This window comes from Neofelis nebulosa, chromosome 7 (assembly GCF_028018385.1).
Source record: "Neofelis nebulosa isolate mNeoNeb1 chromosome 7, mNeoNeb1.pri, whole genome shotgun sequence".
Classification (NCBI taxonomy): Eukaryota; Metazoa; Chordata; class Mammalia; order Carnivora; family Felidae; genus Neofelis; species Neofelis nebulosa.
Window position 1 is genome coordinate 72,399,277 of NC_080788.1, and position 22,793 is coordinate 72,422,069.

Genomic DNA, 22,793 nt, shown 5'->3' on the forward strand with positions numbered 1-22,793 from the left:
ACCGTTTCCATTTCACTATGGAGGCACTCAGAGGCCAAAGAATGATCTGCTCTCGGACCTGCCCGCCGGCCCGTCCGCCCAGGGGAGTGAGGAAACACGTCGTGGGACAGAATTCAAAAGCTAGCTTGGAGATGTCTCTACTTTGCTATTTCACATCGCATAGGGAGCCTTCGGTTGCATCATTTCAAGCAGAGAAGAGAGGACAAAATGCAGCGACAGAAACGTAAACAAGTTGAAGGAAGCAAAACCGGGCTCGTCCGGGATTTGAACCCGGGACCTCTCGCACCCTAAGCGAGAATCATACCCCTAGACCAACGAGCCAGCCTGCAGATGCCTTTTAACTCTGCCTCAAGGCTCATTCCCGTCACTAAGCGTATCCAGAACTGTATCACTCCAGTGCCTTCTGTTGGAAGGAATGCGTGTTTGTTTACCCAGAAAGCGTAAGCCTCACAACAGTCCTTTATCAGCTGCTATAATCACCAGACAGAAGCAGGGAAAGTATCGGGCATTGCCTCAACGTGTCAGGAGGTGCGGAGGACCTGGGAAATTCTGAGGCTTTAGAACCCACCGTCCTGGGTTCTGCCGGGTCCTGCCCTCCTATATCTTCTGAGGCGTCTGGAAGTGAGGTTTGGAGGAAAAAAGGACCAAAGGCCCCAGCGAGATTTGAACTCGCGACCCCTGGTTTACAAGACCAGTGCTCTAACCCCTGAGCTATGGAGCCTCATCCTGTGGGCTCTTTCTCTATCTCTCATCTTATAGAAACACACAGTAAAGCCAACATCCCAAAGCACTAAGAATTTTGACCAGAGCAAAAATCCAAGATATTCTTCCATAAAATGAGAATTTCTTCATGTCCTGTCAACCCTCTAAAAAAGTTCCTTTCGAGTAGAGCCACCACCAGGCTATCTTGTCTTTCATCTTGATACTCTCCTGAGACAGTGCATCCCTGTGCATCTGGAGCCACAGAAAGGATGCAGATATAAGAATCTCAGATATTTGGGCACATGGTAGACCCACCTGAGAAGTAAGAGACTCCTATAGAGGGTGTCTGATGGACAGATTATAATACACTCCTTTCATTTAATATTGTGATAAAATCTGGGGAAGGTGAAAAAAGATTTATCATGGTTTTGTCCTTTCTAAAAACCTTAAGTATTTTTGGGATCAATGCCTCTCTCTCAAAGGCTTAGGGGTAGGAGCATGTCGGGAAAAGGGGTGTTGGGGAGAAAGAGTTTAATCCTTCCTTAAAGGAAGATTTACCTACATCTTCGGTATGAAAATAATACAACTTTTTAAAAAGGATTTTCACTTTTTAGAAACCTTGTTTATATAAGCTAGTAAACAGGAACAAAAAAATTATTTAAGAAGGATCTTGTACTTATTTCTTACTGCAAATATAATCATAGCTGGGAACACTGGAAAAAAGCACTGATTCATGCAACCCCCAAAAGTGGACCAATTCTGTTTAGCAAGATTTCGACTCTGTCCACACACCTGTTCTTGTGCCCACTATTTTTTAATGTTTTCATTTGTCCAAGATCATGAAGTTTCTAAGAAATCTGTAAGCTTATCTGTAAGCTTATGATTCATTGTGTTAGAGTAGGCAGTAGTTAGATTCTAACAGGATACCTGGAGGCCAGCAAGGAGGAAGTCATGGTCAGATCCAAGAAAGTCAGAGGCCTGTCCTGGAGGCATTCCATACGAAGGGGGACCAAACCCAACAGGCCCAAGATGGAGGATGCCAAGACAGGAAACCCCTGACCCAATTAGGAAGAAAAAGTGGGAAGCCCTGCTTCCAGCCCCAAGTAATGAATATTCTATGCCCTAGTTAACAACTGCTGACAAAAGATAGAATCCCAAACCCCAGGGACACAGTGCTCTCTCAATTTCGCTCTTGCTCTCATATCTCGAGTGTACTTTTTGCTTTAATAAACTTTCCTGCTTGTGTTGCTCACCCTCTCTGTTGCACGTCTGTCTTTGGGTTATTTTTCATGACAAGACCAAGAACCTTCCAAGACTTCTTCAGGTCTGACTGGGTTTAAGCCCCAGGACCTCAAGTCTCTGCAGCCTAGAGGCCCCTTTCAGGCTCAGGCTTGAGCAATGGAAACTTGATCAAGGCAAAAGGGCCTGCAGTAACCCTCTGGCTGAATGCAGACAGGCCCATAAGATGACCCACTTCAAAATATCCATAGGCCCTAACTGACCAATGGGCTACTTACACATAGGCACAGTTGCCAAAAAGGGAAAGTCCATACATGCTCCCCTTCCCGGTTTAGATACATTCCTCCCCACCCCCCACCTCTTGCAAGCAATATCTCCCCTGCTCTTCCTCCTGCTTCTCCCTTGAGGTGTATTCAATAAATGTCTACAACCTTTGTTTTGCCTCAGGTGTTCTTTCACCCCTCAGGCTACCTGCTTCCACCTGACCTTGCCCCACATTTGGGGGCCCCCATCCAATCAGGAAAGAAACCACACATAGTTCACCTGGCAACAACTATTTTTCATTGTATCAGTGTAAAACACGGTGCCACTAACCTTACAAATCTTGAAGGAAGAGAAATCTCCATACAGGCAGAATCAGGCATTTATGGCAGATATTCTTGGTTCAGGGATGAGTCACGGAGAGGCCTCACAAGGTTGTCCTAAGACGAGAGGAACATATCCAACTGTTCAGGGCCAAGAGGGTAATAGGATCTTCTGTGGCTTGACAATAGCCGTTCCTCCCAATGTTCCCTTGGTGTGCAAACCTCAGTCTTTCTCCAGACAATATCCTCCTTGTCTGTAAGACAACTACAAGGCTTTGAACTGACTGCTCTGCTTTAGAGAATCAAGAATCGGTCACTGAATCCCATTTGCCTACACAAGGCATTTTATGCTAGAAACTTCCAAGGTAATCAGCATGGTCATCCCTTTGGACTTGAGTATGTAGCATAGTGGTTAGAAAACACCTGGGTCAGTTAGTTAACCTTGCAAAGTTGCTGTATCCTTGTTTTGGAAATGAGAGTTCATTACTATCATCATGGTTATTACCATCTTTATTATTATTTTATTCAGAGACACGGGCCTTAGGCAAAATTGCTAAACAGTCAAAACCAGCTCCCCAACAGCTTTCTCATCCCCTCCCTGCTTGCTGTTTCTCCTCTCTTTTTCTCCCATTGCATTCTTGGCTCCTCTTAACCTTTTCCTGAAATCTGTTCCCTCATGCTCACCCTGTCACAACTGAGCAAGCTTCTATTCTTTTCTATTCTCTGTATGGACTGAACTCTTCCCTATAACTATAGACTGCTTGTTACACATCTGAAAGGAATTTAAAATGCTCAAAGGAGCCTCCAAAAAGAGAAGCTAGGACAACAACCATGGCCTGATGGTTTTTGTTCCCCTTCGCAGAGGCTGTCTTTGGGTTCAGGGTCCTCCCTCTCTTCACAGGATAAGTAAACCTTTGCCCAAGAGACCCTATCTACATTCAGTCTATTTCTTACCCTTGAAGTTTGTCCCAGGACCTTACATCAATCTCTCTCATTCTTCCAGCCACTCACTGCCCTCAGCTCACTTGGGTTGGCCTGACTCAGGAGGTTCCAAGAGCCTGCTCCACTAGTCCGGTCCAGAGAGCAACATTAAAAAGGCCTGTTCCAGAGTGTTCTGGCCAATTAGAAGTTCTCTAGAACAACTTGACCCCTGGTAGGGATCTTAGGATTTTTTTTTTATTTTTTTTTAACATTTATTTATTTTTTGAGACAGAGAGAGACAGAGCATGAACAGGGGAGGGGCAGAGAGAGAGAGGGAGACACAGAATCTGAAACAGGCTCCAGGCTCTGAGCTGTCAGCACAGAGCCCGACGCGGGGCTTGAACTCAGGGACCATGAGATCATGACCTGAGCCGAAGTCGGATGCTTAACCGACCAAGCCACCCAGGCGCCCCTCTTAGGATTATTTTTAATTACTTTTTTGCATATTTGTCTGTATTTCATCCATTTCCCCTCAACTTTTTATTGTGCAAAGTTTTAATTCTAGTGTGGAAATAAAGGAAGACCAAGTAAATGACAACAGCAACGGCTATTTATTCAGAGTTTGCTGTAGCAAGGAAGTCAGCCATCATCATTTGAGTTTTGTCAGAGACTCAAAGGCAGACAGAAAAGTGGGAAAGCTTTATAGTGGAAGGCTTCAGGTGTGCCTTGATTGGAGGCCATTGGCATGGGGAAGCTATAGACAGTCTACCTAGAAGCAAAGCATCCTATGTGATTGGTTAGGGGTGCATATTTGGCTTTCTCTGGTTGGTCCTAAATTGGAAGCAGGGACAAATATCAGGAAAGCTGTCAGTTGCTAATCAAGTCTTGGCCATTCGGGGCTGATTATTACAGAATTATTGCTTGGCTCCCTGGCTTGTTACTAGAGATAGTGGTCTGAGTTCCTAGAAGTCTGACTTAAAGATAGTAGGATGGTTTCCTGAGCTGATGAACATTGTAAGGGAAAAATACAAGTTAAAAAGAAGAGGTTTGATTCTCCCTGTCAAAACTGAGAAAAGTGATTACCCTTCTCTCCTTTTCCTTTGAACATTTATTTTAGAAAACTTGCAAGAATAAGTACATCACAGTGCTTTGCATTACTATGATGAACAATGTAGGGGCGCCTGGGTGGCTCAGTCGGTTAATGTCTGACTTCAGCTCAGGTCATGATCTCACACTTTGTGAGTTCGAGCCCCATGTCAGGATCTGTGTTGACAGCTCAGAGCCTGGAGCCTACTTCAGATTCTGTGTCTTCCCCTCTCTCTGCCCCTCCCCTGCTCATGCTCTGTCTCTGTCTCAAAAAAAAAAAAAAAAAAAAAAAAAAAAAAAAGAACTATGATGAACAATGTAATTAACATGTGAGACCATAAAAGAACTAAATATTTAAGTAGGGGCTCAATAAATACTCAAAAGACTATCTATTACATTCATCCAAAGGAACATATCATTCACTAGTATTTAATTTTGAGCACTATTTTTACAGTACAGGCCACTACTTGGCTGGCTCTGTACTGGAGCTAGAGACAGAATCTTACATTGCAATGTAACGCGAGTCTCCTGCTGATCTACAAGGATTCTGGTGGGAACTTTCAAATGCCCTAAATTGACCATGGGGGCATTTGATACATAGATTGGAACAGAGAGTACCTGTCAAAATTCTCTAACCTTTGGGGAGCTTATTAAGATTCCAGTTCAATAGATCTAAGACCCTGCATTTCTAATAACTTACCAGGACATGCTGATCCTGCTGGTGCCTGGACCACAGTTTGAGTATCAAGGTCTTGAATTTACTGCTTGTAAATAAATTTTCATCATCTGGACTATTAACAAGGTAAAGATAGCAGGAAATTCAGGGTTAAACTCTCCGGCATTATTGCAGAATGCTAGAGCTTAGAATACTAGCATTCTGTGTTGAAGAGGGAAGGAATAACCATGTGTCAGATAAATCCATCACATTTATCTGTATCAGGCTTCTTTCCAAAGGGGCCATTATGTATTTGCTTCAGATACTGGACAATTAAATGTGTGACAAAGGAAATCTGAGATACCTGGCTTGTGAGTCTCTGGGCATTTCTTTCTTTTACTGTGCAACCCAACATAGCAACCACTTCTTGAGGGAAGTAGACCAAGGCTCCTCCCTCCACTGAAGGATCCAGTGAGTTCAAAGTAAGCAAGGAGTACTCAAGCACTATCCAGTGATTCAATAGGGGAAGCCATGCACACTGGTCAGTAAAGGAATTTCAGCCAGGTACGAGAGAGGGTAATACTTTCTCTCCTGATTTCAAGTCTGTCTGTTTGGATGCTGAAAATGCAACATGCCAGGATCAAGGGGGAGCTCTGCTGTAAACCAGGTTCTTTCCTGTTGACTGGTTCTTTTTATTGCCTGATCAAGAAGGGCCCAGAACACTTGCACCTTATGACATGTTGGTGGTGGTGGTGTTTTAAGTTAAAACATAGTTACACAAACTCTGGTTTATTTAAATGTGTGTGTTTACCAAATTAGCCCTAACATACACATACACAAGTGTGCCTGTATAATCGCATCTGTAAGAGCTCATCAAAAGACCTTCCCAAGGGAGGAGCCAAGATGGTGGAACAGAATGGAAGTTTTTTTTGTGTCTCACATTCATGAAATACAGCCAGATCAACACTAAACCATCCTGCACACCTAGAAAACAGATTTGAGGATTAACACAACAATCTGCACAACATTTACCACAGAACTCAACAGGTACGCAGCACAGCGAGGTGAACTGGGGGAGAGAGAAGCTGCAGAGGGCGGGGAGCTGTTTATGCTTGCAGAGTGAGAACAGAGACGGCGGGGGGGGGGGCGTGGGGAGAGAACGGGAAAAGCACCCCCCCCCCCAAAAGCAGCTGGAGAGAAAGTGGAAAAGTGGAAACAGCCACAGGGACTGAACAAAAAAAGGAGAAAGGAGAAAGGAGAGGGTTTAAATTTCATTAAGACTGTAAACAGGGGGAGTGCAGAGTCTGAAACTCCTCAGCTCAATACCTGGTGGTGCTCTGGTGGGAAGGGCAAATTCCCAGGAGCAGAGTGGGGTCCGAGAAGTTCTCGGGCCACACGGGGAGAAGTGGTTCCCCTGCTGGGAGGACATTTGGTAGAGTCTGTGTGGCCACCGCTGCGATTCCAGAGGTCTCAGCTGACCGCAAAGAACAACGGCATTCGCTGGTGCTGGAACAAGTTCCTTAAGGGTGAAGCCTGGTGCCAGATGCATGTTGTGATTTTCCACAATTCCTGAAACACTGCTGCTACACAACTGCGTGAACTTTTTCTGGGGAGGGCTGGCACCCAGCCTCAGTCTCTGGGCATCAGCAGCAGCACAGTCCCATAAATGTTCCTGGGTGCAGCCGGCACTGGCCATTGCTCGTTGACACCCTCCTACAGAGGGGCAGAAAGGGTCAAAACCGCAGTCTCTCAGAAGTGAGGGGCCAGGAAACACAGCCGCATCTGGAATAAAACTCACGAGGGAGGTGCCGCCTGGCAACCTGATGGCTTGGTCACGGACAGTGTAAACACGGGGAGTGGACAAAAGCCAGAGACAAAGGATAGGTGTGCGATTGCTGGTCGGGGAGAACGGAGTTCAAATACTAGAGACGGGGCAGTTGGGTGACGCCATTTTGACCGCTCCCGCGCACGCGCATACGCGCCTACAAGCACTGCAACAATCTGCCCCAGTAAGCTAAGCAGCGCCATCTAGTGGAGAACTGAGCCGTTACACTAACCCCACCCACTGGGCCAACCTCGCTCTTCAGGAACACCCACAAGTCTCTCCGCCTGCTTAGTTTACAGACTCTAAAGTGCTTCATAGTTTAACTTCTAGGAGTAAACAATGTAATTTCAATCGTATTTCAGTCTGTTCACTGGTCCATGTATTCAATTTTCTTTTTTTTTCTTTTTCGTTTCTATTCTTTTCCTTGAATATAGAAAGAGAAAAAATTTATTTTTATTTTCAATTTTTATTAAAATATTTAAAAATTTTTTCTAGTATATTTTTTACTTTTTTGTAAATTTTTCAAATTCTATTTTACTTCCATCATTTCATTTTATTCTATTTCATTGTAATCATTTTTTTTCACAGTTTCAAACGTTTTCCTTTTTTTTTTCTTTTTCCCTTTTTTCTCTAATCTATCAACCTCCTTTCAACACCTAGACCAAAACACACCTAGGATCTAGCATCATTTATTTGATTTGTGCGTGTGTGTGTGTGTGTGTTGTTTTTAATTTTTTAATTTTAATTTTTTTACCTTATTAATTCCTTTTCTTCTTCAAAATGATGAAACGAAGAAATTCACCTCAAAAGAAAAAGCAGGAAGAAACAACAGCCAGGGACTTAATCAACACAGATACAAGCAAGATGTCTTAACCGGAATTCAGACTCATGATAATAATAATACTAGCTGGGGTTGAAAATAGTTTAGAATCCCTTTGTGTGGAGATAAAAGAAGTAAAAGCTAGTTGGGATGAAATAAAAAATGTTATAACTGAGCTGCAATCTCTAATGGATGCTGCAGTGGCAAGGATAGATGAGGCAGAATAGAGAATCAGCGATATAGAGGACAAATTTATGGAGAATAATGAAGCAGAAAAAAAAAGAGGTAGACTAAGGCAAAAGAGCCCAATTTAAGAATCAGAGAAATCAGCAACTCATTAAAAAGGAACGTCAGAATCATAGGAGTCCCAGAAGATGAAGAGAGAAAAAAAGGGATAAAAGGGTTATGTGAGCAAATCATAGTGGAAAACTTTCCTAACCTGGGGAAAGACACAGACATCAAAATCCAGGAAGCACAGAGGACTCCCATTAGATTCAACAAAAACCGACCATCAACAAGGCATATCATAGTCAAATTCACAAAATACTCAAGCAAGGAGAGAATCATGAAAGCAGCAAGGGAAAAAAAAGTCCCTAACATACAAGGGAAGACAGATAAGGTTCAGCAGACGTATCCACAGAAACTTGGCAGGCCAGAAAGGAGTGGCAGGATATATTCAATGTGCTGAATCAGAAAAATATGCAGCCAATAATTCTTTATCCAGCAAGGCTGTCATTCAAAATAGAAGGAGAGATAAAAAGTTTCCCAGACATACAAAAATTAAAGGAGTTTGTGACCACTAAACCAGCCCTGCAAGAAATTTTAAGGGGGACTCTGTGAGGGGAGAAAAGACAGAAAAAAAACAAAAGACCAAAATCAACAGACTAGAAAAGACCAGAGAAAACCATGAGAAACTCCAACTCTACGAGAAACATAATGGCAATAAATTCATAACTTTCAGTACTCACTCTAAACATCAATGGACTAAATGCTTGAATCAGAAGACATTGGGTAACAGAATGGATAAGAAAACAAGATCCATTTATATGCTGTTTACAAGAGACCCACTTTAGACCTAAAGACACCTTCAGATTGATGGTCAACAAAAGAAAGCTGGAGTAGCCATCCTTATATCAGACAATCTAGACTTTAAAATAAAGACTGTAACAAGAGATGAAAAAGAGCATTATCACCGTAAAAATTTATGCTCCAAATGTGAAAGCACCCAAATATATAAATCAATTAATCACAAGCATAAAGAAACTCATTGATAATAATATCATAATAGTAGGGGACTTCAACACCCCACTGACAACAATAGATAGATCATCTAAACAGAAAATCAACAAGGAAACAGTGGCTTTGAATGACACATTGGACCAGATGGACTTAGCAGATATATTCAGAACATTTCATCCTAAAGCAGTGGAATATACATTCTTCTCCAGTGCACATGGAATGTTCTCCAGAACAGATCACATCACACACTGGAACACATATCAGCCCTCAACAAGTACAAAAGATCATACGTGCATATTTTCAGACCACAACACTATGAAACTTGAAATGAACCACAAGAAAAAATTTGGAAAGGTAACAAATACTTGGAGACTAAAGACCATCCTACTAAAGAATGAATGGGCTAACCAAGAAGTTAAAGAGGAAATTAAAAATTACATAGAGGTCAATGAAAATGATAACACCACAGCCCCAAACCTCTGGGATGCACCAAAGGTGGTCATATGAATAAAGCATATAGCAATCCAGGCCTTCCTAAAGAAGGAAGGTCAGATGCATAACCTAACCCTGCACCTTAAAGAGCCGGAAAAAGAACAGCAAATAAAACCCCAAACCAGCAGAAGACAGGAAATAATAAAGATTAGAGCAGAAATTAATGCTATCTAAACCAAAACAAAACAAAACAAAATAAAAACAGTAGAACAGATCAATGAAACCAGAAGCTGGTTCTTTGAAAGAATCAACAAAATTGATAAACCACTGGCCAGTTTGATAAAAAAGAAAAAAGAAAGGACCCAAATAAAATCAAGAATGAAAGAGGAGAGATCACAACAAACACAGCAGCAATACAAACAGTAATAAGAGAATATTATGAGCAATTACATGCCAATAAAATGGGCAATCTGGAAGAAATGAACAAATTCCTAAAACTACCAAAACTGAAACAGGAAGAAATGGAAAATTTGAACAGACCCATAACCAGCAAAGAAATCGAATTAGTAATCCAAAATCTCCCAAAAAACAAGAGTCCAGGGCCAGATGGCTTTCCAGGGGAATTCTACCAAACATTGAAAGAAGAGTTAACACCTATTCTCTTGAAGCTGTTCCAAAAAATAGAAATGGAAGGAAAACTTCCAAACTCTTTCTACGAAGCATTACCTTGATTCCAAAACTAGACAAAGACCCCACTGAAAAGGAGAACTATAGACCAATTTCCCTGATGAACATGGATGCAAAGATCCTCAACAAGATATTAGCCAACTGGATCCAACAATACATTAAAATAATTATTCACTCATGAACAAGTGGGATTTATACCTGGGATGTAGGGCTGGTTCCATATCCACGAAACAATGTGATTCATTACATCAATAAAATAAAGGAAAAGAATCACATGATCCTCTCAATAGATGCAGAGAAAGCATTTGACAAAATACAGCATCCTTTCTTGATAAAAACCTTCAAGAAAGTAGGGATAGAAGGATCATACCTCGAGATCATAAAAGCCATATATGAAAGACCCAATGTTAATATCATCCTCAATGGGGAAAAACTAAGAGCTTTCCTCCTAAGGTCAGGAACACTACAGGAATGTCCACTCCCACCACGGTTAATTCAACATAGTATTGGAAGTCTTAGGTGCAGCAATCAGGCAACACAAAGAAATAAAAAGCATCCAAATCACCAAAAGAAAAAAAAAAAGACCTTCCCAAGAGCTACCCATAGACTCCAAGTTTCTTATCTGGCCCAGCAGGAGGCATAATAGTTTAAATATTTTTAATATTTCAAAAATATTTTAGCAATAATTTATTAATATTTAAAATTTTTATTTTAACATTTAAATATTTTTATTTTAAGTAGGCTTCATGCCCAACGTGGGACTTAAAGTCACTGAGATCAATGGTCACATTCTCAACCCACTGAACCAGCCAGGTGCCCCTTAAACTATATTTTAAATATTTGTTCTCTCCCTCCCCACTTTTTTCAAGTAATGAAAAGCCCCAAGGTCTTTTCTTTCTTTCAAACTGATGCTTCCTTATCTTACACTCAGAGGTGGCTATACATGACTTCTATGTTCTCCACAATTTGAGATTAACAACAATCTTCCCACATCATTCTTTCCAAAGTGGCAAAGACTTTTGTGCACTGCTGAAGGCAATCAGTTCACACTCGCTTTTTTCTGAGGATTCTGAAACACAAAGTGAAATTTCTTAGAAGTCCTACACTTCAGCCAAAAGGGCCAGGGAGGGGTATTGGAATCCTTCTGCCTCTAGCCAGTAGGGAGCAGAAGCCACACCCTTGACCAGTCCTCTAGACGGGTGGATCACTGGCCTCCCATGCTGACCACCTCCAAGCTGACCACTGCACCTCACTCTTAACTCTGGGAGCTTCTGGAGAGAAAGAGAACTTGGTTGGAGCCTACTGGGGGACACCCAGTTCTGCTCAGGGAGCTCAGATTGCCCATGAACTCGAACTAGAGAGAGGAAAGCAGGAGGCAAAAGACGCAACCAGGAGGCACTTAATTTCTTGTGTGCAAGGAGGGACCCGGTTGGGGTAGGGTGGAGGTGGCGGGGTGGAGGGGAGATAACCCACCAGACAGCCGGGCCTGGCTGGAACGGGGTGCTGCTGATGAGGCGTCTAAGAAGACCCCGCCTCTGACCTTGGACCGTCCAGGACTCTTCCTTCGCGGACCCCAGCCTTCTACCCCCATTTCCCCGCCTGGGTCTACATCCATCAAATGCTCTCGACACCCTATTTCCAAGCAACTTTTCTAGAACTTTTCTGTTCATCGTCCCCCACCCGTGGCAGCGAGGGCGGGAGCTAGCGGGACACTCGCCCCGTGAAGATCCAGTGAAGAACAATTTTGCTTCTCTCGGCGCACCCCCAGCCCCCGACCCTCAGGCCACCAAGTCTCGGAAAACCCTCAGGCAAGGAAAGGCAAGAGGAGGTGGGTGGGGAAGGGCCCTTGAAGTTCGGAAACAGATTCCTGGGAGAATTTCTGGTTCTGAAGACCCACAAATGGCCAATCAGAAACCGCAAAGAATAGAGCTAAGGCAGAATCCAGGGCCTTGAGCCGGGTGGAGTTCATGTACAGGTTCAAGATCCCACTTTGGGTCAGCAGACCGCAGGTATCACTCATGAAACTTTTATCTAGATTTCTCTCTGCTCCTTTTAAAAGAAATGGAACGAGCTAGGGGCGCTTGCACCCAAGGGAAGCCCCGAACCCACCCCTTCCTGGGCTGGGGACGCTCCTGGAACACAACCTCCCTTGGTGGGGTGGGGGCGGGGGGTCATTTTGGTCCCTCCGTAAGGGAAATAGTTCCGATACTACAGCAGTGCGGTAGTTACTGACCCAGAAGACCGCAACTCGACCCAATCTCTCCATTCTGACTGAATCTGCAGGAGGAGGCGACCAAGGAGTTCCCTGGAATTCTGTGTTAGGCTGGCGAGATCTGTGAATGAAAGGGCGCTTCCTTCTGGAGCTGAACTCAGACTCCATTTGCACTCAGGCTCACAGCCACAGACCAACGACGCAACGGCAAGTAGGCCCTTATTCAATCTTCTCTAATCACGGCAATAAGTCGCCGGCGGGATTTTTTTTTTTCCTGCGTCTTATTGCCTAGGTTACAGAAAAGGTAAAAATCTTCTAAGGACATTCACTGTCATGATCGTTGACTACTTTATGTTTCACTTCACAGGCGTGTGAGAGAGAACACGATGACTCCTCTCTTGTTCAGATCCGTAGGGTTGAATGAAAACCCTGCGGGGAAGTCCACTAACCGCGAAGAAAACTCCAAATTTTGAGCTCATATGCTGGATAGGTACATAACTTAAAGGTTAAAAAAAAGCCCCTCATACCATGCGGTAGTGTGGCCGAGCGGTCTAAGGCGCTGGATTTAGGCTCCAGTCTCTTCGGAGGCGTGGGTTCGAATCCCACCACTGCCATCGGTGTGTTTTAATCTAGCTACAAACGCCGAGCTATTCGGCCCTGAAAGAAGGGTTACGTAACAATAACTCACATAACTCATAGGAATTCCTCTTCTCCGTTCTTCCGTACTCCATCCACCGGACACTGATTTCTATGTTTGCAATCAAACCACCTCGGTTTACTACACGATAATCTCCCACTTCGAGCTCTTCTGCCATTCCCTTCCAGGTTGTATTTGCACCTGACTTACTCCTTGTCACGGCTTTTGCACTGCTTTTGTGTTCCCTCGGCAACTTTTTTGGTCTCACTCTTGTAAAATCCACATTCGCACTGATTCATTCTTTTGACCCAGTTTAGGCATCATCGGGTCAGGAACACTTCCCAGAAATTGTGTGGTTGCCCCAATCAGCCTGCTGCTGACACTGGTTTAAGAGCTGCAGGTCTATACTCCAAAAATAACCTGCACAGATCCGATTTGGATTTTAATGACATTACTTTTGTAATTGAGTATGATGAATGAATGAGAAAACCAATACTTACCAGGCTTCAAGCTTTCACTCAGGCCTGATTGCTTCATGGGTGTGGGGTTGGATAGGTAAACAGTTATTCTGAATTTCATTTGCAGGTGGGTTTCTGATTCCAAAACACTTCCAAGCTGATTCTTGGCTGACTCCTTGCATCCGGCCCAGGGAGTGTGTGCTGTGAATGGTGTTGACTTAGCCGCTCCCCTGTCCTTCCAAATGAATCTACTTATCTTGGAGACTACTTAGATTTGGAGACTAAACCACTCAACTGCAAGAACTGTGCAGCACCTGATTCAGTGTGGGAAAGAGAAGATACGCTCAGGGACTACTTAGTGGTGTCTTCTCAGAAGGGCTGTCCCACTGCACTTTTCAGCCATGACAGTCCCTACTTCCTAACAGTAGTATTCCTGGATTTGGGCAGGCTGCTCCCCTCAAGAAGGAAATCCCCTGCAATTTCCCAGCACTGTCATGAAGAATGAATGAAATAAATGGAGGAGGGAACTAGGACTCTGCAAGAATCAAGGTCTTGGGGCTTTTCATGCTACATTTTTATTGTGTCTTCTTCTTTTTTTTTTTTTTTTATTACTTTCCGTCTCCCCATTCAAATCCTCTTCCATGTTTCCTAGGCCACCTTCATGTCACTTTGATGACTCCTTTTTGATGTTCACTTCCTTTTCACCTACGTCTCACCAAGAAATATCTTTGCCACCTGAGGTTTTCACAAAAGAGGCCATATTTTTCTCAGAAATTGAGAGATTTCTCTCTTACCCATGCAAGGCTACAGAGGCAAGGCAGTTGTCCACAAGCCAAAAAGCAGGGATTTGTCACACACCATGTGTTGGCCCCTGGATCTGGGACTTCCCAGTCTCCAGAACTGTGAGCGATACATCTTTGGTTTAAGCCACCCAGTCTATGGTACTTTTGTTATAGCAGTCTGAACTATGACTAGCAGTTTTAGGTTTATAGCAAAATTGAGTAAGAAAATACAGAGTTTCTATGTACCTTCTCTCCTCTCTGCCCACCCCACAGCCTCCTTACCGTCAACATTCTGCACTAGTGAGATTTGTTACAGTGAATGAACTAACAATTACACATCATTATCAATTAAAGTCCATGGTTTATGATGTGGGAAACAAAGACAAATGAAAAATTAAATTCCTTTACTGCCTACAGCCCACTGACAAAGCCTTGAAACAGGCAGAGTGACCTTCCTCTGAGGCTCAGCTGCCTCAATGATGACACTTTGCTAAGGGCAAAAGGCAATCTTAGCTTAACATTTTCCCAACCCCTCAGGATCCTGTATGTCTACTTTAACATATAAAAATCCCTTTGGAAGCTTCCTTTGTATCTTACCCACCGCCCCCCCCCGCAAGATATATGTTGGCAATCATACTCCAAGCTTATGGCCTCCTGATATACATCTGAAGGGTATCATGACTGAGTTTTTACTAAACAGTAATAAATGATCTTTTCCCAACAACAGGCAGCCCCCTCAGGATCCTGAAAACCTTGTTTCCAAAATACCTTAGAGACTTAGGCTATCCCTAAACTCTCCCAATCTGAAGGTATATAATCAGTCACCCATCACAACCCCAGTGCAGCTCTTTCTGCCCATGGGTCCTGTCCCTGTGCTTTAATAAAACCACCTTTTTGCACTGAAGACATCTCAAGAATTGTCTCTTGGACATAGGCTCTGAACCCCAACATTTCCACATAAGTTTACACTAGGATTTGCTCTTTGTATTATGCACTCCATGAGTTTTGACAAATGTGTAATGACATATATCCGCCAGTACACTGTAGTATCATACACAATAGTTTCACTGCCCTAAAAATTGTGTTCTGCCAATGCACCCCTCCCTTCTTTCAACCATTGGCAGCCACTTTTACTGTCTCCATAATTTTGCATTTTCCAGAATGTCATATACTTGGAATCATGCAGTATGAAGCCTTTTCAGGTTGGCTTCTCTCACTTAGTGAATGTGCATTTAAAGTTTCTCCATATCATTTCATGGCTTAATGTCCCATTTCTTCTTAGTGCTGAATATTCCATTTGTATCAATGTACCGTAGTTTATTTACCTGATCACCTGTCAGAGGACATCTTTATTACTTCCAAGTTTTGGCATAAAGCTGCTATAAACATAAATGGGCAAGTTTCTGTGTGGACATAGCTTTCTACCATTGGGGGTAGTAGTTACCTAGGAACATGATTCCTGGATTGTATGATAACAGTATGTCTAGTTTTATAAGAAAATGCTAAAATGTCTTCCACAGTGACACAGAGTATGTTTAAACTTCATTTTCTAAGATTAAAACACTGTTTTTTATTAATGTAATGTATACACGTGATATATTTTTGAAAAAATACATAAAAATATAAAGATACAAATCACCCACAAATAACTATTTTGCCATATATCCTTTTTTCATGTATGAATGATAAATTTCTAAGAGTAGAATAGAATACTTGATCAAACATTATCTTTTTAAGGTTCCTGATTTACTTTTTTTAAAGATTTAAAAAAAATTTTTGTAAGTAATCTCTACATCCAACATGGGGCTTGAAATCACCCCAAGACACCCCAAGGTTCCTGATTTATAACACCCAATGTCCTCCAGAAAGTAGTACCATTCTACAAGAAAGTCCTCACTGCATCTTGGTCAGTATTATATATTAGTCAACATTTTCTGATTTGGTGATGAAACAATATCCTCTTGTTTAAATTAGTATTTCTTTCTTATTAATGAAAGAACATCTCCATGTGCATATTTAGTCTTTTGCATTGCTCACTCTCTATTGTGTATTTACCTTTTCCAAAGGCAGACTTTCTAATATATTTCTCCTTAAGCCCTGATTTGCCTAGTATACATTATTTGCGCTTATGAAAAAATATAGGTATCTGGTGAGGTGGAGCGCAGTTACCCCAATATTTAATCAATGTAAACTGGTTCTAAAGATTAGAAGGTAACAGATTCAAATCTAATATGAAAGCCATTAGTTCACATTTCCTGAGTGAACCACATCTACTCCATGATCATAAAGATAAGTGAAATTAGGTTTCTTGGCAGGTGGAAAGCTCTTCTCTTGTTGCCTGAAAATAGAATCAAAAGAAACCGGAGGGCAAAAGTTTCAGGAAGTTTGAGTACAGGATTACATCAAAACAGCAAGCACCTCCTTCGAGCCGGAGTCGAACCAGCGACCTAAGGATAACAGCAGACGCTGTTCCTCTACAGTCCTCCGCTCTACCAACTGAGCTATCGAAGGGCGCGATTTCTGCGCGTTACTGTAGATTTTTGTGGATATAGTACCAGCTAGTGAGAAGTCTGGCTTCTTTGTATTTGAGGTTCAGACTAAGACTGAAGCTCGTCAAGTCGTCCGAGAGTCGAATCTATAATAAATCGAATCCCAGGAGTAGCCTGGGGCGTAGGAAGCAGACTCTGAGTCGGAGAAAGTGAGTATGGAAGCAGAGCAGAAGCCCGATTGGGGTTTATCTACCTAGTTTCTGGCCTAAGCTGGCCGATTAACCCACGAACCAGTTCTCCAGGAGCGCAGGAGAAACTGGGCGCCCGGCTGGTGCACTTGGGAGGTGTGCCGGACTCCACGCCGCCGGGGGTCACTGCTATCAATGGGCCCGAGCTGATTTGCTCTCTTCCTCAAATACGGAGGTGTGGACTCCGCCAACCCATCCAGTCTTCTAGCAGAAACTTGAGGAATCTGGTTCCTCTCCTACTTACCGAAAGGTACACACACACATTGTCTTTTCCTTGGGATCCCAGGAGCTCCGATTCTATAACCCTCCGTCCCAGATCTCCAGGATCTGATTTTACCAAAAAGATTACACAGTGCTTCCCCCCCCCCCCCCCTTCCCCCATCAAGACTGGGTCAAGAAGTAGACAAAAACGGAGAATGACGTTGTGGGAAAACAAGCACCCGCCTAAGGCTCCAGCGAGATTTGAACTCGCGACCCCTGGTTTACAAGACCAGTGCTCTAACCCCTGAGCTATGGAGCCGCCCTACAGCTCTATTTTTACCGTTGTATCCCTTGTTTTAAAAACTGCAGCCAAACTGGCTTTTACATCTAAACAAAATTTAATAGATAAATCTAAATGAAAACAAATTCGTTTTGAAGGAAGCATCTTCAAACAAGAGAATGACTAAGAAACATGTTCCTGACTAGGCCTAAACTCGAATGTAGGTCTCTAGAAGACCACCGGTAGAGCCCATAGCACAGGCTCCTCAGCCTCAGTCCTAACAAGTCAGAGCTCCGCCAACACCTGGGCTTCGAGTGAGCCCTGGGGTAAAGTGGGGTAGGGTGAGGGCTCCTTACAGAAGAGGATGCAAGATATGTCCGCGACCTCATGTCTCCCATCTGCTTGGACTCATAAAACTTTTTTTTTTTTTTTTTTTTTTTTTTTTTTTTTTTTTTTTAATGGAGATGGTTTTCTCTAAGCACAGTTCATACCCTTCGGACCCTCAGAATTTGGGGACCGCCACAGTGAAGGCGCCAAGGCATCCAGACATCCCTCGCCCCCTCCCCAAGCCTTTCATCGGAATCAGACCCCGCCATAGTCGATCTGGACCTGAGACTCCTCCAGGTTTCCTGAAGCAGACGCTGGCTAAAAGAGGGTAACCCTCTCCTCGGTCCTTTAACGCTCTTCGCTAACAACGTGGACTCCCCCGAGGCAGCTTCTCTCTGGGCCTCCAGGCTCTCCTGAAGTCCAGAACAAATACAAAGTGGAGGCTCATGAAAGGATTGTAAAGGGAACGCTCCTTTTTTCCTTTTCTCTCCTCTGGTCTCAGCCCGCCCAGGAGTCTGGGGCCTGGTTCAGGAGATTCAGTAGCTATTTACCCAGTGTGCCAGAAATGTGCTCAGCACAGGGTAGACAGTGTGACCAGGGCGGACAAGCTAGAGCCCAAGAACATCGTTTCCTTTGCAGAAAGCACTGCAGAGCAAGAACAACGCCCTCCCTTCCCTTTCCACCCACCATCTTCTGGGTGATAGAGAAGCAGGAGGGTCCAGCCTTCTCAAAAAGAGGGTATGGAAAGGACAACTCTTTCCCAAGGTCACCTTATGCCCACCTTTGAAGGGTGCCTTAAATCTAGACCTAAAGCACAACGTTTATTAAATAAAGCTGAAAGGAACAAGCAAAAGCAAGCTCAGTGGACTAAAGCAGTAGTTTTGGGATTTGACTCCAAGGGGGGGCATAGTGTCGAGCTCCTCTGTTGGTTCCGGAGGTAACCTTTGCCTCTTAGTGAACTCGGTGGTTCGTATTTTTACTGTGTCCTTACACCCCGGTGCGCCTGCGATGGTTCTGGTCCTAACTCTGTAAGCAACCAGACCCCACCTCAGGAGGGTCCGCGGACAGACTCGCGGCTCAGCCTGAGCTCCATAATGAACATTCCTATCTCTGGGACGCTGTGGCTCAGATTCCTTCGAATGCGCTCATTGATATTCTTGGGGTCTGGAAGAAATCAGTGGGTTTACGAGAAGCGTCAAAAACGGTCCAGTAGTGTGATGCAACAAACGGGGATAAATGATCATTCCAAGAGAGGAAAGCTCACCTTCAGGGCTGGCTCGTTGGTCTAGTGGTATGATTCTCGCTTTGGGTGCGAGAGGTCCCGGGTTCAAATCCCGGACGAGCCCTGTTGTTTTTGGGTTTTTTTCCCTTCTCTTCCCCGTCCTTTTAGAGCCAAATACAGCTAATACAACCCAAGCTTAAGTCCACCTAGGCTGAGGTCCGTTCCAACCTGGACCTGTCTCGAGATCAGCTTGCGAGCAAGTTGGACACTTCTGTGGACCGATGCAAGGACAATGAAGATGCTCTGGTGAGCCAAGGGCTTCGTGAGATAGGGGTGCCCCAGTCTGGCTCTGACGGGCTCTTTTGTCAGGAGTAGCTTGCTCCGGCAGTGTTTAGCGAGGCACATTTCGCGGGAAAAAACTCGTGCAATTCTCACTAGAGCATTTCACACGGAAGAGAGTGGTACCTGGAGGTGTGCTGGGATCACAATACCAGGCCAGAACCCTCTTCCTGGGGCCACACTGGTCCCCTGCAGTGATCCCTGGGCGGTGCGGAATCTAGCACCCGCCTGGGAGCAGCCGCGCGGTTAGGAGCGCGGCTGCGCTCTTGGTTGCGGACACCGTCTGCCGCACAGTCACAAGTGCCCTGGAAATCTTCCCAATAATGCAAAGTTGCGGCCTGGGGACCCTTGGGCTCCAAAGGCTCAGACATCCGTTCTATTCAAAGAGAGCATAACTGAATTTTTTCCAAGACTCAATATAACCTAGTGATAGTAGTCTTGCCATTTCTAGCAAGAATCCACGAGCCCCGTTGGTATTCTTTGATTGCTTACCTGGAAAGCCAGCCGGCTGTAGTGTGAGGTGTCTACCTGAAACCTTAGAGTATGGTTGATTCCGGCTTGTAGAAGTGGCCCAAACCTGTGAACTGTTGGAATGATAGGCCTTCAAACCTACTTATCTTCCCAAACTGCTTGTACACTGGGAATCTTCGAGTTTCTGACTGACTCCATCATATTTGTCCTTTCCGGAGTTGTTAGGTTATGTGGCCAGGCAAGAATAAAGAGTTTTGTGATTGGTTATTGGATGACAGGAAAATAAAGAGTAGAATTTTCCAGGATGCCCTGACTTCCAGTTGGTTGTCCCGTCAGAAATGCGATACACCTAGCCTGGGCTTTGTTGTGTTTGATGTATTTGCTACTGGGGAGATGCACAGTAGGAATCTGGATATAAAGGCATGGGGTTCCAGAGAAAGATTCAAACTAAAGGAAGGAATTTTAGGAATTAAAAACACCGTAATTGTATATATGGTGACAGGTGGTAGCTACGTTTGTGGTGAGCACAATATAATGTATAGAGTTATTGAATCACTGTGTTGTACACCTGAAACTAACGTAATATTGGGTTTCAACTATACTTCAATTAAACACGCACACACATACACACGGTGACGGTTAATGTTGCTTTGGCTAAAAATGTGCAGGGAAGAGCATTCGCAGAGAAAGAATTTAAGAACCAGCCCTGGTGATCATCAGTGTTTAAAAAGTTGAGAATGGAATCCAGTGAGTAGAAGAACTAGAGAAGGAAGCCTCCTGACAGTCACTTGCTCTGACAGCTGATTTGGTTACTCAGGGGCTGTTGACAGCCTTTATCAGCATTTAAAACAGAAAGTATAGGGAAGATGACAGAGCTGAGTGGCTTGAAGAATGACGGGGAAAGTGTGGCCATGTAGGTAAAGAATTCTTTATAGGAGCTTGGCTGTGAAGGGGAAGACCTAGTCCTTTCACATGTTTGGCTCAAAGGTCTTAGAGGTAGTTCGTGATTATTTAGTGAGTCCTTGTCTTTCCTTGCCCTTAAAGGCTCCATGGGTTATCAAGAACTTGTAAGGACTTTTAAGACCAGCACACATGAAAGTGGCACTATTACTGCTCCTATTACTGTGTAGAAGGCAGGAATACTGGTTGGGCTGACAATCAAGACAGGAAGAACTCAGCAGCACTGGAACAAAGGCAGAAAGGAGCCAATTAAAGGGGGATGATAGCTCACAGCCTGAGGAAGGAGGTAAAAGAAGGAAAGCCAGTTCTGAAAAAGCAGAAATAGGTGTAAGATAATCTTAGGTGGGAGAGAAGTGCGGGTTTCAGAACCCAAATAATGGTTATATTAACTGAAGTTCCTAACGGTCTAAGTCTGCTTTTCATTGTTTATCTGTTTACTCTTAGAGTCCTGATTGCTTGTGTTTTATAATATAACTACCTTAAAAAAAATAATATTGATTTGTGGGAGCTGGTGTGGGCCTTTAGTACTCTCCACTATTATGAACATGACCTGTCCCCCTTGAATCATGCAAAAGGGTCCACAGCAAATCACCAGTGAGCATGACTATTTGATACATATTTAACCCTTATGTAATCTGTGCTTTCAAAAAACAATGTGATGAGATTTTGCTGTGTTCCAAATTATCAGGTACTCTTCTGATTGGCAAGAAAACAAACTCAGGTATGACCCAGTTTCTGTCTTCATTTTTAAAAATAATGGGGATACAGGGAAAATGGGGGCTGATTACCAGAGAAAATGTATCAGGATTCAAAGGAGAATCACTATAAGTGATGAAACATAAGATTCATCATAAGAATTATTGATATAATTTATCCACTTAAAATACACAAATGTGGTTTTTTACATATTTGCATATTTTCAGATTAATGTAATCAATTTTACAGCATTTTTGTCACTCCCAAAAAACCCCATTATACCCAATTAAAAGTCACTCCTCATTTCCTCCCATCCCTTTCCTGCAGCCCAGGACAACTACTAATCTACTTTCTCTCTATACAGATTTGTCTATTCTGGATACTTTAGGTGAGTGGAATCATACAATGTATAGTCTTTTATGACTGGCTTCTTTCACTTAGCATTAAGTTTTTAAGATTCATCCATGTTGTAGCATGTATCAATACTTCATTCCTTTTTGTGAAGCAATATTCTGTTGTATGGATATACCACGTTTTATGTATCCATTCATCAGTTGATGGGCACTTGAGTTGTTTCCACTTTTGGGATTATAATGCCGCTATGAATGCCATGTCCAAGTTTTTGTGTGGACACAAAAATTTTCATTTCTCCTGGGCATATACCTAGAAGTGGAATTGATGAGTCATATGTAACACTATGCTTAAACTTTTGAGGAGCTGCCATATTGTTTTCTAACGTGGGAATTTACATTCCCAATTTATGAGTGTTCCAATTTTTCACATCTTCATCACTACTTATTATTATGCCTTTTCCATTATAACCATCTTAGCAGGTAGGAAGTGGTCCCTCATTGTGGTTTCATTTGATTTCCCTCATGACTAATAATGCTGAGTTTCATGTATTTATTGACTATTTGTATAAATTCCTTGGAGAAATGTCTCTTCATATCATTTTGAGGTTTATATTTATACTGCCTATGAACATTAAAAATATTAAAATATTAAAAATTTTAAAAACATTAAAAATATTTGTGTCATCTGGGAAAATGGGAATAATGTTATATTAATGTATTAGTTTGCAGTGTCCCAGATGACACAAATATTTTTAACGTTTTTTTATAATCCTTATTTTTTTAATTAAGTTTTTGTTTTAACTCTAGTGTAGTTAACATACAGTGTTATATTAGTTTCAGGTGTACAATATAGTGATTCAACAGTTCTGTACATCGCTCAGTGCTTATTACAAGTGCACTCCTTAATCCCCATCACCTATTTCATCCA

The 22,793-nt window shown here is 43.0% G+C and overlaps 1 protein-coding gene and 6 non-coding genes across 7 annotated transcripts in view; 2 read left to right on the top strand and 5 right to left on the bottom strand.

Annotated features, from left to right (window-relative positions):
• Positions 1-7,427, bottom strand: part of RNASE9 (ribonuclease A family member 9 (inactive)) — a 109,882-nt gene extending 102,455 nt beyond the window's left edge. Inside the window, exons 1-2 of the mRNA XM_058738391.1 lie at positions 6,514-7,427; positions 2,536-2,642 (exon numbers count right to left, since the gene is read on the bottom strand). The gene's annotated coding sequence lies outside the window, so the exon portion shown is untranslated. The remainder of the gene's footprint in view (positions 1-2,535; positions 2,643-6,513) is intronic.
• On the bottom strand, positions 250-321 carry TRNAP-AGG (transfer RNA proline (anticodon AGG)). The gene has a single exon. It is a non-coding gene; the product is annotated as a tRNA-Pro (tRNA).
• On the bottom strand, positions 649-721 carry TRNAT-UGU (transfer RNA threonine (anticodon UGU)). The gene has a single exon. It is a non-coding gene; the product is annotated as a tRNA-Thr (tRNA).
• A 5,507-nt stretch (positions 7,428-12,934) lies between the features above and the next one.
• On the top strand, positions 12,935-13,016 carry TRNAL-UAG (transfer RNA leucine (anticodon UAG)). Its single transcript has one exon. It is a non-coding gene; the product is annotated as a tRNA-Leu (tRNA).
• A 3,682-nt stretch (positions 13,017-16,698) lies between these two features.
• Positions 16,699-16,790, bottom strand: TRNAY-GUA (transfer RNA tyrosine (anticodon GUA)). The gene is given in 2 exon segments: positions 16,699-16,734; positions 16,754-16,790. It is a non-coding gene; the product is annotated as a tRNA-Tyr (tRNA).
• A 673-nt stretch (positions 16,791-17,463) lies between these two features.
• TRNAT-UGU (transfer RNA threonine (anticodon UGU)) lies at positions 17,464-17,536 on the bottom strand. The gene has a single exon. It is a non-coding gene; the product is annotated as a tRNA-Thr (tRNA).
• Positions 17,537-19,098: 1,562 nt separating this feature from the next.
• TRNAP-UGG (transfer RNA proline (anticodon UGG)) lies at positions 19,099-19,170 on the top strand. The gene has a single exon. It is a non-coding gene; the product is annotated as a tRNA-Pro (tRNA).
• The last annotated feature ends 3,623 nt before the right edge of the window (positions 19,171-22,793 follow it).